Genomic DNA, 15,945 nt, shown 5'->3' on the forward strand with positions numbered 1-15,945 from the left:
AATGTATTACCCTCGTGTTCAACTCGTTCGATATTTTTCCCCAAGAGATCTCATGGGTAAATGAATATATTGGAGTCGAAACGGAGCCTTAATTCAACATTTTAAAAAAAATTCCCCTTTTTGAGGGCAATTTTCACAAGTTTTTTTCCTAATATTCGTACTTCCCTCAGTATTTTGACTGTATCACCCTATACACACCCCGGATTTGCACGAAATTTTATACATAGATCCCTAAGACATAGGGCTACAACTTTTGTGACCATGACCCTCTTGTATTCTTTAGTATTCAATATCAAAACCTTGCTCGAATCCATATTAGAGAAATCGAAGATTTCTGAAAGGGGTACCCCTTTGGTGAATTGGAGATTTCACTAATTTCTCCGAAATGTATTACCCTCGTGTTCAACTCGTTCGATATTTTTCCCCAAGAGATCTCATGGGTAAATGAATATATTGGAGTCGAAACGGAGCCTTAATTCAACATTTTAAAAAAAATTCCCCTTTTTGAGGGCAATTTTCACAAGTTTTTTTCCTAATATTCGTACATCCCTCAGTATTTTGACTTTATCACCCTATACACACCCCGGATTTGCACGAAATTTTATACATAGATCCCTAAGACATAGGGCTACAACTTTTGTGACCATGACCCTCTTGTATTCTTTAGTATTCAATATCAAAACCTTGCTCGAATCCATATTAGAGAAATCGAAGATTTCTGAAAGGGGTACCCCTTTGGTGAATTGGAGATTTCACTAATTTCTCCGAAATGTATTACCCTCGTGTTCAACTCGTTCGATATTTTCCCCCAAGAGATCTCATGGGTAAATGAATATATTGGAGTCGAAACGGAGCCTTAATTCAACATTTAAAAAAAAATTCCCCTTTTTGAGGGGAATTTTCACAAGTTTTTTTCCTAATATTCGTACTTCCCTCAGTATTTTGACTGTATCACCCTATACACACCCCGGATTTGCACGAAATTTTATACATAGATCCCTAAGACATAGGGCTACAACTTTTGTGACCATGACCCTCTTGTATTCTTTAGTATTCAATATCAAAACCTTGCTCGAATCCATATTAGAGAAATCGAAGATTTCTGAAAGGGGTACCCCTTTGGTGAATTGGAGATTTCACTAATTTCTCCGAAATGTATTACCCTCGTGTTCAACTCGTTCGATATTTTTCCCCAAGAGATCTCATGGGTAAATGAATATATTGGAGTCGAAACGGAGCCTTAATTCAACATTTTAAAAAAAATTCCCCTTTTTGAGGGCAATTTTCACAAGTTTTTTTCCTAATATTCGTACATCCCTCAGTATTTTGACTTTATCACCCTATACACACCCCGGATTTGCACGAAATTTTATACATAGATCCCTAAGACATAGGGCTACAACTTTTGTGACCATGACCCTCTTGTATTCTTTAGTATTCAATATCAAAACCTTGCTCGAATCCATATTAGAGAAATCGAAGATTTCTGAAAGGGGTACCCCTTTGGTGAATTGGAGATTTCACTAATTTCTCCGAAATGTATTACCCTCGTGTTCAACTCGTTCGATATTTTCCCCCAAGAGATCTCATGGGTAAATGAATATATTGGAGTCGAAACGGAGCCTTAATTCAACATTTAAAAAAAAATTCCCCTTTTTGAGGGGAATTTTCACAAGTTTTTTTCCTAATATTCGTACTTCCCTCAGTATTTTGACTGTATCACCCTATACACACCCCGGATTTGCACGAAATTTTATACATAGATCCCTAAGACATAGGGCTACAACTTTTGTGACCATGACCCTCTTGTATTCTTTAGTATTCAATATCAAAACCTTGCTCGAATCCATATTAGAGAAATCGAAGATTTCTGAAAGGGGTACCCCTTTGGTGAATTGGAGATTTCACTAATTTCTCCGAAATGTATTACCCTCGTGTTCAACTCGTTCGATATTTTTCCCCAAGAGATCTCGTGGGTAAATGAATATATTGGAGTCGAAACGGAGCCTTAATTCAACATTTTAAAAAAAATTCCCCTTTTCGAGGGCAATTTTCACAAGTTTTTTTCCTAATATTCGTACATCCCTCAGTATTTTGACTGTATCACCCTATACACACCCCGGATTTGCACTAAATTTTATACATAGATCCCTAAGACATAGGGCTACAAGTTTTGTGACCATGACCCTCTTGTATTCTTTAGTATTCAATATCAAAACCTTGCTCGAATCCATATTAGAGAAATCGAAGATTTCTGAAAGGGGTACCCCTTTGGTGAATTGGAGATTTCACTAATTTCTTCGAAATGTATTACCCTCGTGTTCAACTCGTTCGATATTTTTCCCCAAGAGATCTCATGGGTAAATGAATATATTGGAGTCGAAACGGAGCCTTAATTCAACATTTTAAAAAAAATTCCCCTTTTTGAGGGCAATTTTCACAAGTTTTTTTCCTAATATTCGTACATCCCTCAGTATTTTGACTGTATCACCCTATACACACCCCGGATTTGCACTAAATTTTATACATAGATCCCTAAGACATAGGGCTACAACTTTTATGACCATGACCCTCTTGTATTCTTTAGGATTCATTATCAAAACCATGCTCGAATCCATATTAGAGAAATCGAAGATTTCTGAAAGGGGTACCCCTTTGGTGAATTGGAGATTTCACTAATTTCTCCAAAATGTATTACCCTCGTGTTCAACTCGTTCGATATTTTTCCCCAAGAGATCTCATGGGTAAATGAATATATTGGAGTCGAAACGGAGCCTTAATTCAACATTTTAAAAAAAATTCCCCTTTTCGAGGGCAATTTTCACAAGTTTTTTTCCTAATATTCGTACATCCCTCAGTATTTTGACTGTATCACCCTATACACACCCCGGATTTGCACTAAATTTTATACATAGATCCCTAAGACATAGGGCTACAACTTTTGTGACCATGACCCTCTTGTATTCTTTAGTATTCAATATCAAAACCTTGCTCGAATCCATATTAGAGAAATCGAAGATTTCTGAAAGGGGTACCCCTTTGGTGAATTGGAGATTTCACTAATTTCTCCAAAATGTATTACCCTCGTGTTCAACTCGTTCGATATTTTTCCCCAAGAGATCTCATGGGTAAATGAATATATTGGAGTCGAAACGGAGCCTTAATTCAACATTTTAAAAAAAATTCCCCTTTTTGAGGGCAATTTTCACAAGTTTTTTTCCTAATATTCGTAATTCCCTCAGTATTTTGACTGTATCACCCTATACACACCCCGGATTTGCACGAAATTTTATACATAGATCCCTAAGACATAGGGCTACAACTTTTGTGACCATGACCCTCTTGTATTCTTTAGTATTCAATATCAAAACCTTGCTCGAATCCATATTAGAGAAATCGAAGATTTCTGAAAGGGGTACCCCTTTGGTGAATTGGAGATTTCACTAATTTCTCCGAAATGTATTACCCTCGTGTTCAACTCGTTCGATATTTTCCCCCAAGAGATCTCATGGGTAAATGAATATATTGGAGTCGAAACGGAGCCTTAATTCAACATTTAAAAAAAAATTCCCCTTTTTGAGGGGAATTTTCACAAGTTTTTTTCCTAATATTCGTACTTCCCTCAGTATTTTGACTGTATCACCCTATACACACCCCGGATTTGCACGAAATTTTATACATAGATCCCTAAGACATAGGGCTACAACTTTTGTGACCATGACCCTCTTGTATTCTTTAGTATTCAATATCAACACCTTGCTCGAATCCATATTAGAGAAATCGAAGATTTCTGAAAGGGGTACCCCTTTGGTGAATTGGAGATTTCACTAATTTCTCCGAAATGTATTACCCTCGTGTTCAACTCGTTCGATATTTTTCCCCAAGAGATGTCGTGGGTAAATGAATATATTGGAGTCGAAACGGAGCCTTAATTCAACATTTTAAAAAAAATTCCCCTTTTCGAGGGCAATTTTCACAAGTTTTTTTCCTAATATTCGTACATCCCTCAGTATTTTGACTGTATCACCCTATACACACCCCGGATTTGCACTAAATTTTATACATAGATCCCTAAGACATAGGGCTACAAGTTTTGTGACCATGACCCTCTTGTATTCTTTAGTATTCAATATCAAAACCTTGCTCGAATCCATATTAGAGAAATCGAAGATTTCTGAAAGGGGTACCCCTTTGGTGAATTGGAGATTTCACTAATTTCTTCGAAATGTATTACCCTCGTGTTCAACTCGTTCGATATTTTTCCCCAAGAGATCTCATGGGTAAATGAATATATTGGAGTCGAAACGGAGCCTTAATTCAACATTTTAAAAAAAATTCCCCTTTTTGAGGGGAATTTTCACAAGTTTTTTTCCTAATATTCGTACATCCCTCAGTATTTTGACTGTATCACCCTATACACACCCCGGATTTGCACTAAATTTTATACATAGATCCCTAAGACATAGGGCTACAACTTTTATGACCATGACCCTCTTGTATTCTTTAGGATTCATTATCAAAACCATGCTCGAATCCATATTAGAGAAATCGAAGATTTCTGAAAGGGGTACCCCTTTGGTGAATTGGAGATTTCACTAATTTCTCCAAAATGTATTACCCTCGTGTTCAACTCGTTCGATATTTTTCCCCAAGAGATCTCATGGGTAAATGAATATATTGGAGTCGAAACGGAGCCTTAATTCAACATTTTAAAAAAAATTCCCCTTTTCGAGGGCAATTTTCACAAGTTTTTTTCCTAATATTCGTACATCCCTCAGTATTTTGACTGTATCACCCTATACACACCCCGGATTTGCACTAAATTTTATACATAGATCCCTAAGACATAGGGCTACAACTTTTGTGACCATGACCCTCTTGTATTCTTTAGTATTCAATATCAAAACCTTGCTCGAATCCATATTAGAGAAATCGAAGATTTCTGAAAGGGGTACCCCTTTGGTGAATTGGAGATTTCACTAATTTCTCCAAAATGTATTACCCTCGTGTTCAACTCGTTCGATATTTTTCCCCAAGAGATCTCATGGGTAAATGAATATATTGGAGTCGAAACGGAGCCTTAATTCAACATTTTAAAAAAAATTCCCCTTTTTGAGGGCAATTTTCACAAGTTTTTTTCCTAATATTCGTACTTCCCTCAGTATTTTGACTGTATCACCCTATACACACCCCGGATTTGCACGAAATTTTATACATAGATCCCTAAGACATAGGGCTACAACTTTTATGACCATGACCCTCTTGTATTCTTTAGGATTCATTATCAAAACCATGCTCGAATCCATATTAGAGAAATCGAAGATTTCTGAAAGGGGTACCCCTTTGGTGAATTGGAGATTTCACTAATTTCTCCGAAATGTATTACCCTCGTGTTCAACTCGTTCGATATTTTTCCCCAAGAGATCTCATGGGTAAATGAATATATTGGAGTCGAAACGGAGCCTTAATTCAACATTTTAAAAAATATTCCCCTTTTTGAGGGCAATTTTCACAAGTTTTTTTCCTAATATTCGTACATCCCTCAGTATTTTGACTGTATCACCCTATACACACCCCGGATTTGCACGAAATTTTATACATAGATCCCTAAGACATAGGGCTACAACTTTTGTGACCATGACCCTCTTGTATTCTTTAGTATTCAATATCAAAACCTTGCTCGAATCCATATTAGAGAAATCGAAGATTTCTGAAAGGGGTACCCCTTTGGTGAATTGGAGATTTCACTAATTTCTCCAAAATGTATTACCCTCGTGTTCAACTCGTTCGATATTTTTCCCCAAGAGATCTCATGGGTAAATGAATATATTGGAGTCGAAACGGAGCCTTAATTCAACATTTTAAAAAAAATTCCCCTTTTCGAGGGCAATTTTCACAAGTTTTTTTCCTAATATTCGTACATCCCTCAGTATTTTGACTGTATCACCCTATACACACCCCGGATTTGCACTAAATTTTATACATAGATCCCTAAGACATAGGGCTACAACTTTTGTGACCATGACCCTCTTGTATTCTTTAGTATTCAATATCAAAACCTTGCTCGAATCCATATTAGAGAAATCGAAGATTTCTGAAAGGGGTACCCCTTTGGTGAATTGGAGATTTCACTAATTTCTCCAAAATGTATTACCCTCGTGTTCAACTCGTTCGATATTTTTCCCCAAGAGATCTCATGGGTAAATGAATATATTGGAGTCGAAACGGAGCCTTAATTCAACATTTTAAAAAAAATTCCCCTTTTTGAGGGCAATTTTCACAAGTTTTTTTCCTAATATTCGTACTTCCCTCAGTATTTTGACTGTATCACCCTATACACACCCCGGATTTGCACGAAATTTTATACATAGATCCCTAAGACATAGGGCTACAACTTTTATGACCATGACCCTCTTGTATTCTTTAGGATTCATTATCAAAACCATGCTCGAATCCATATTAGAGAAATCGAAGATTTCTGAAAGGGGTACCCCTTTGGTGAATTGGAGATTTCACTAATTTCTCCGAAATGTATTACCCTCGTGTTCAACTCGTTCGATATTTTTCCCCAAGAGATCTCATGGGTAAATGAATATATTGGAGTCGAAACGGAGCCTTAATTCAACATTTTAAAAAATATTCCCCTTTTTGAGGGCAATTTTCACAAGTTTTTTTCCTAATATTCGTACATCCCTCAGTATTTTGACTGTATCACCCTATACACACCCCGGATTTGCACGAAATTTTATACATAGATCCCTAAGACATAGGGCTACAACTTTTGTGACCATGACCCTCTTGTATTCTTTAGTATTCAATATCAAAACCTTGCTCGAATCCATATTAGAGAAATCGAAGATTTCTGAAAGGGGTACCCCTTTGGTGAATTGGAGATTTCACTAATTTCTCCAAAATGTATTACCCTCGTGTTCAACTCGTTCGATATTTTTCCCCAAGAGATCTCATGGGTAAATGAATATATTGGAGTCGAAACGGAGCCTTAATTCAACATTTTAAAAAAAATTCCCCTTTTTGAGGGCAATTTTCACAAGTTTTTTTCCTAATATTCGTAATTCCCTCAGTATTTTGACTGTATCACCCTATACACACCCCGGATTTGCACGAAATTTTATACATAGATCCCTAAGACATAGGGCTACAACTTTTGTGACCATGACCCTCTTGTATTCTTTAGTATTCAATATCAAAACCTTGCTCGAATCCATATTAGAGAAATCGAAGATTTCTGAAAGGGGTACCCCTTTGGTGAATTGGAGATTTCACTAATTTCTCCGAAATGTATTACCCTCGTGTTCAACTCGTTCGATATTTTCCCCCAAGAGATCTCATGGGTAAATGAATATATTGGAGTCGAAACGGAGCCTTAATTCAACATTTAAAAAAAAATTCCCCTTTTCGAGGGCAATTTTCACAAGTTTTTTTCCTAATATTCGTACATCCCTCAGTATTTTGACTGTATCACCCTATACACACCCCGGATTTGCACTAAATTTTATACATAGATCCCTAAGACATAGGGCTACAACTTTTGTGACCATGACCCTCTTGTATTCTTTAGTATTCAATATCAAAACCTTGCTCGAATCCATATTAGAGAAATCGAAGATTTCTGAAAGGGGTACCCCTTTGGTGAATTGGAGATTTCACTAATTTCTCCGAAATGTATTACCCTCGTGTTCAACTCGTTCGATATTTTCCCCCAAGAGATCTCATGGGTAAATGAATATATTGGAGTCGAAACGGAGCCTTAATTCAACATTTAAAAAAAAATTCCCCTTTTTGAGGGGAATTTTCACAAGTTTTTTTCCTAATATTCGTACTTCCCTCAGTATTTTGACTGTATCACCCTATACACACCCCGGATTTGTACGAAATTTTATACATAGATCCCTAAGACATAGGGCTACAACTTTTGTGACCATGACCCTCTTGTATTCTTTAGTATTCAATATCAAAACCTTGCTCGAATCCATATTAGAGAAATCGAAGATTTCTGAAAGGGGTACCCCTTTGGTGAATTGGAGATTTCACTAATTTCTCCGAAATGTATTACCCTCGTGTTCAACTCGTTCGATATTTTTCCCCAAGAGATCTCGTGGGTAAATGAATATATTGGAGTCGAAACGGAGCCTTAATTCAACATTTTAAAAAAAATTCCCCTTTTCGAGGGCAATTTTCACAAGTTTTTTTCCTAATATTCGTACATCCCTCAGTATTTTGACTGTATCACCCTATACACACCCCGGATTTGCACTAAATTTTATACATAGATCCCTAAGACATAGGGCTACAAGTTTTGTGACCATGACCCTCTTGTATTCTTTAGTATTCAATATCAAAACCTTGCTCGAATCCATATTAGAGAAATCGAAGATTTCTGAAAGGGGTACCCCTTTGGTGAATTGGAGATTTCACTAATTTCTTCGAAATGTATTACCCTCGTGTTCAACTCGTTCGATATTTTTCCCCAAGAGATCTCATGGGTAAATGAATATATTGGAGTCGAAACGGAGCCTTAATTCAACATTTTAAAAAAAATTCCCCTTTTTGAGGGGAATTTTCACAAGTTTTTTTCCTAATATTCGTACATCCCTCAGTATTTTGACTGTATCACCCTATACACACCCCGGATTTGCACTAAATTTTATACATAGATCCCTAAGACATAGGGCTACAACTTTTGTGACCATGACCCTCTTGTATTCTTTAGTATTCAATATCAAAACCTTGCTCGAATCCATATTAGAGAAATCGAAGATTTCTGAAAGGGGTACCCCTTTGGTGAATTGGAGATTTCACTAATTTCTCCAAAATGTATTACCCTCGTGTTCAACTCGTTCGATATTTTTCCCCAAGAGATCTCATGGGTAAATGAATATATTGGAGTCGAAACGGAGCCTTAATTCAACATTTTAAAAAAAATTCCCCTTTTTGAGGGCAATTTTCACAAGTTTTTTTCCTAATATTCGTAATTCCCTCAGTATTTTGACTGTATCACCCTATACACACCCCGGATTTGCACGAAATTTTATACATAGATCCCTAAGACATAGGGCTACAACTTTTGTGACCATGACCCTCTTGTATTCTTTAGTATTCAATATCAAAACCTTGCTCGAATCCATATTAGAGAAATCGAAGATTTCTGAAAGGGGTACCCCTTTGGTGAATTGGAGATTTCACTAATTTCTCCGAAATGTATTACCCTCGTGTTCAACTCGTTCGATATTTTCCCCCAAGAGATCTCATGGGTAAATGAATATATTGGAGTCGAAACGGAGCCTTAATTCAACATTTAAAAAAAAATTCCCCTTTTTGAGGGGAATTTTCACAAGTTTTTTTCCTAATATTCGTACTTCCCTCAGTATTTTGACTGTATCACCCTATACACACCCCGGATTTGCACGAAATTTTATACATAGATCCCTAAGACATAGGGCTACAACTTTTGTGACCATGACCCTCTTGTATTCTTTAGTATTCAATATCAAAACCTTGCTCGAATCCATATTAGAGAAATCGAAGATTTCTGAAAGGGGTACCCCTTTGGTGAATTGGAGATTTCACTAATTTCTCCGAAATGTATTACCCTCGTGTTCAACTCGTTCGATATTTTTCCCCAAGAGATCTCGTGGGTAAATGAATATATTGGAGTCGAAACGGAGCCTTAATTCAACATTTTAAAAAAAATTCCCCTTTTCGAGGGCAATTTTCACAAGTTTTTTTCCTAATATTCGTACATCCCTCAGTATTTTGACTGTATCACCCTATACACACCCCGGATTTGCACTAAATTTTATACATAGATCCCTAAGACATAGGGCTACAAGTTTTGTGACCATGACCCTCTTGTATTCTTTAGTATTCAATATCAAAACCTTGCTCGAATCCATATTAGAGAAATCGAAGATTTCTGAAAGGGGTACCCCTTTGGTGAATTGGAGATTTCACTAATTTCTTCGAAATGTATTACCCTCGTGTTCAACTCGTTCGATATTTTTCCCCAAGAGATCTCATGGGTAAATGAATATATTGGAGTCGAAACGGAGCCTTAATTCAACATTTTAAAAAAAATTCCCCTTTTTGAGGGGAATTTTCACAAGTTTTTTTCCTAATATTCGTACATCCCTCAGTATTTTGACTGTATCACCCTATACACACCCCGGATTTGCACTAAATTTTATACATAGATCCCTAAGACATAGGGCTACAACTTTTATGACCATGACCCTCTTGTATTCTTTAGGATTCATTATCAAAACCATGCTCGAATCCATATTAGAGAAATCGAAGATTTCTGAAAGGGGTACCCCTTTGGTGAATTGGAGATTTCACTAATTTCTCCAAAATGTATTACCCTCGTGTTCAACTCGTTCGATATTTTTCCCCAAGAGATCTCATGGGTAAATGAATATATTGGAGTCGAAACGGAGCCTTAATTCAACATTTTAAAAAAAATTCCCCTTTTCGAGGGCAATTTTCACAAGTTTTTTTCCTAATATTCGTACATCCCTCAGTATTTTGACTGTATCACCCTATACACACCCCGGATTTGCACTAAATTTTATACATACATCCCTAAGACATAGGGCTACAACTTTTGTGACCATGACCCTCTTGTATTCTTTAGTATTCAATATCAAAACCTTGCTCGAATCCATATTAGAGAAATCGAAGATTTCTGAAAGGGGTACCCCTTTGGTGAATTGGAGATTTCACTAATTTCTCCAAAATGTATTACCCTCGTGTTCAACTCGTTCGATATTTTTCCCCAAGAGATCTCATGGGTAAATGAATATATTGGAGTCGAAACGGAGCCTTAATTCAACATTTTAAAAAAAATTCCCCTTTTCGAGGGCAATTTTCACAAGTTTTTTTCCTAATATTCGTACATCCCTCAGTATTTTGACTGTATCACCCTATACACACCCCGGATTTGCACTAAATTTTATACATACATCCCTAAGACATAGGGCTACAACTTTTGTGACCATGACCCTCTTGTATTCTTTAGTATTCAATATCAAAACCTTGCTCGAATCCATATTAGAGAAATCGAAGATTTCTGAAAGGGGTACCCCTTTGGTGAATTGGAGATTTCACTAATTTCTCCAAAATGTATTACCCTCGTGTTCAACTCGTTCGATATTTTTCCCCAAGAGATCTCATGGGTAAATGAATATATTGGAGTCGAAACGGAGCCTTAATTCAACATTTTAAAAAAAATTCCCCTTTTTGAGGGCAATTTTCACAAGTTTTTTTCCTAATATTCGTACTTCCCTCAGTATTTTGACTGTATCACCCTATACACACCCCGGATTTGCACGAAATTTTATACATAGATCCCTAAGACATAGGGCTACAACTTTTATGACCATGACCCTCTTGTATTCTTTAGGATTCATTATCAAAACCATGCTCGAATCCATATTAGAGAAATCGAAGATTTCTGAAAGGGGTACCCCTTTGGTGAATTGGAGATTTCACTAATTTCTCCGAAATGTATTACCCTCGTGTTCAACTCGTTCGATATTTTTCCCCAAGAGATCTCATGGGTAAATGAATATATTGGAGTCGAAACGGAGCCTTAATTCAACATTTTAAAAAAAATTCCCCTTTTTGAGGGCAATTTTCACAAGTTTTTTTCCTAATATTCGTACATCCCTCAGTATTTTGACTGTATCACCCTATACACACCCCGGATTTGCACGAAATTTTATACATAGATCCCTAAGACATAGGGCTACAACTTTTGTGACCATGACCCTCTTGTATTCTTTAGTATTCAATATCAAAACCTTGCTCGAATCCATATTAGAGAAATCGAAGATTTCTGAAAGGGGTACCCCTTTGGTGAATTGGAGATTTCACTAATTTCTCCAAAATGTATTACCCTCGTGTTCAACTCGTTCGATATTTTTCCCCAAGAGATCTCATGGGTAAATGAATATATTGGAGTCGAAACGGAGCCTTAATTCAACATTTTAAAAAAAATTCCCCTTTTTGAGGGCAATTTTCACAAGTTTTTTTCCTAATATTCGTAATTCCCTCAGTATTTTGACTGTATCACCCTATACACACCCCGGATTTGCACGAAATTTTATACATAGATCCCTAAGACATAGGGCTACAACTTTTGTGACCATGACCCTCTTGTATTCTTTAGTATTCAATATCAAAACCTTGCTCGAATCCATATTAGAGAAATCGAAGATTTCTGAAAGGGGTACCCCTTTGGTGAATTGGAGATTTCACTAATTTCTCCGAAATGTATTACCCTCGTGTTCAACTCGTTCGATATTTTCCCCCAAGAGATCTCATGGGTAAATGAATATATTGGAGTCGAAACGGAGCCTTAATTCAACATTTAAAAAAAAATTCCCCTTTTCGAGGGCAATTTTCACAAGTTTTTTTCCTAATATTCGTACATCCCTCAGTATTTTGACTGTATCACCCTATACACACCCCGGATTTGCACGAAATTTTATACATAGATCCCTAAGACATAGGGCTACAACTTTTGTGACCATGACCCTCTTGTATTCTTTAGTATTCAATATCAAAACCTTGCTCGAATCCATATTAGAGAAATCGAAGATTTCTGAAAGGGGTACCCCTTTGGTGAATTGGAGATTTCACTAATTTCTCCAAAATGTATTACCCTCGTGTTCAACTCGTTCGATATTTTTCCCCAAGAGATCTCATGGGTAAATGAATATATTGGAGTCGAAACGGAGCCTTAATTCAACATTTTAAAAAAAATTCCCCTTTTTGAGGGCAATTTTCACAAGTTTTTTTCCTAATATTCGTAATTCCCTCAGTATTTTGACTGTATCACCCTATACACACCCCGGATTTGCACGAAATTTTATACATAGATCCCTAAGACATAGGGCTACAACTTTTGTGACCATGACCCTCTTGTATTCTTTAGTATTCAATATCAAAACCTTGCTCGAATCCATATTAGAGAAATCGAAGATTTCTGAAAGGGGTACCCCTTTGGTGAATTGGAGATTTCACTAATTTCTCCGAAATGTATTACCCTCGTGTTCAACTCGTTCGATATTTTCCCCCAAGAGATCTCATGGGTAAATGAATATATTGGAGTCGAAACGGAGCCTTAATTCAACATTTAAAAAAAAATTCCCCTTTTTGAGGGGAATTTTCACAAGTTTTTTTCCTAATATTCGTACTTCCCTCAGTATTTTGACTGTATCACCCTATACACACCCCGGATTTGCACGAAATTTTATACATAGATCCCTAAGACATAGGGCTACAACTTTTGTGACCATGACCCTCTTGTATTCTTTAGTATTCAATATCAAAACCTTGCTCGAATCCATATTAGAGAAATCGAAGATTTCTGAAAGGGGTACCCCTTTGGTGAATTGGAGATTTCACTAATTTCTCCGAAATGTATTACCCTCGTGTTCAACTCGTTCGATATTTTTCCCCAAGAGATCTCGTGGGTAAATGAATATATTGGAGTCGAAACGGAGCCTTAATTCAACATTTTAAAAAAAATTCCCCTTTTCGAGGGCAATTTTCACAAGTTTTTTTCCTAATATTCGTACATCCCTCAGTATTTTGACTGTATCACCCTATACACACCCCGGATTTGCACTAAATTTTATACATAGATCCCTAAGACATAGGGCTACAAGTTTTGTGACCATGACCCTCTTGTATTCTTTAGTATTCAATATCAAAACCTTGCTCGAATCCATATTAGAGAAATCGAAGATTTCTGAAAGGGGTACCCCTTTGGTGAATTGGAGATTTCACTAATTTCTCCGAAATGTATTACCCTCGTGTTCAACTCGTTCGATATTTTTCCCCAAGAGATCTCATGGGTAAATGAATATATTGGAGTCGAAACGGAGCCTTAATTCAACATTTTAAAAAAAATTCCCCTTTTTGAGGGGAATTTTCACAAGTTTTTTTCCTAATATTCGTACATCCCTCAGTATTTTGACTGTATCACCCTATACACACCCCGGATTTGCACTAAATTTTATACATAGATCCCTAAGACATAGGGCTACAACTTTTATGACCATGACCCTCTTGTATTCTTTAGGATTCATTATCAAAACCATGCTCGAATCCATATTAGAGAAATCGAAGATTTCTGAAAGGGGTACCCCTTTGGTGAATTGGAGATTTCACTAATTTCTCCAAAATGTATTACCCTCGTGTTCAACTCGTTCGATATTTTTCCCCAAGAGATCTCATGGGTAAATGAATATATTGGAGTCGAAACGGAGCCTTAATTCAACATTTTAAAAAAAATTCCCCTTTTCGAGGGCAATTTTCACAAGTTTTTTTCCTAATATTCGTACATCCCTCAGTATTTTGACTGTATCACCCTATACACACCCCGGATTTGCACGAAATTTTTTACATAGATCCCTAAGACATAGGGTTACAACTTTTGTGACCATGACCCTCTTGTATTCTTTAGTATTCAATATCAAAACCTTGCTCGAATCCATATTAGAGAAATCGAAGATTTCTGAAAGGGGTACCCCTTTGGTGAATTGGAGATTTCACTAATTTCTCCAAAATGTATTACCCTCGTGTTCAACTCGTTCGATATTTTTCCCCAAGAGATCTCATGGGTAAATTAATATATTGGAGTCGAAACGGAGCCTTAATTCAACATTTAAAAAAAAATTCCCCTTTTCGAGGGCAATTTTCACAAGTTTTTTTCCTAATATTCGTACATCCCTCAGTATTTTGACTGTATCACCCTATACACACCCCGGATTTGCACTAAATTTTATACATAGATCCCTAAGACATAGGGCTACAACTTTTATGACCATGACCCTCTTGTATTCTTTAGGATTCATTATCAAAACCATGCTCGAATCCATATTAGAGAAATCGAAGATTTCTGAAAGGGGTACCCCTTTGGTGAATTGGAGATTTCACTAATTTCTCCGAAATGTATTACCCTCGTGTTCAACTCGTTCGATATTTTTCCCCAAGAGATCTCATGGGTAAATGAATATATTGGAGTCGAAACGGAGCCTTAATTCAACATTTTAAAAAAAATTCCCCTTTTCGAGGGCAATTTTCACAAGTTTTTTTCCTAATATTCGTACATCCCTCAGTATTTTGACTGTATCACCCTATACACACCCCGGATTTGCACTAAATTTTATACATAGATCCCTAAGACATAGGGCTACAACTTTTGTGACCATGACCCTCTTGTATTCTTTAGTATTCAATATCAAAACCTTGCTCGAATCCATATTAGAGAAATCGAAGATTTCTGAAAGGGGTACCCCTTTGGTGAATTGGAGATTTCACTAATTTCTCCAAAATGTATTACCCTCGTGTTCAACTCGTTCGATATTTTTCCCCAAGAGATCTCATGGGTAAATGAATATATTGGAGTCGAAACGGAGCCTTAATTCAACATTTTAAAAAAAATTCCCCTTTTTGAGGGCAATTTTCACAAGTTTTTTTCCTAATATTCGTACTTCCCTCAGTATTTTGACTGTATCACCCTATACACACCCCGGATTTGCACGAAATTTTATACATAGATCCCTAAGACATAGGGCTACAACTTTTGTGACCATGACCCTCTTGTATTCTTTAGTATTAAATATCAAAACCTTGCTCGAATCCATATTAGAGAAATCGAAGATTTCTGAAAGGGGTACCCCTTTGGTGAATTGGAGATTTCACTAATTTCTCCGAAATGTATTACCCTCGTGTTCAACTCGTTCGATATTTTTCCCCAAGAGATCTCGTGGGTAAATGAATATATTGGAGTCGAAACGGAGCCTTAATTCAACATTTTAAAAAAAATTCCCCTTTTCGAGGGCAATTTTCACAAGTTTTTTTCCTAATATTCGTACATCCCTCAGTATTTTGACTGTATCACCCTATACACACCCC

This window comes from Humulus lupulus, chromosome 7 (genome assembly GCF_963169125.1).
Source record: "Humulus lupulus chromosome 7, drHumLupu1.1, whole genome shotgun sequence".
NCBI lineage: Eukaryota > Viridiplantae > Streptophyta > Magnoliopsida > Rosales > Cannabaceae > Humulus > Humulus lupulus.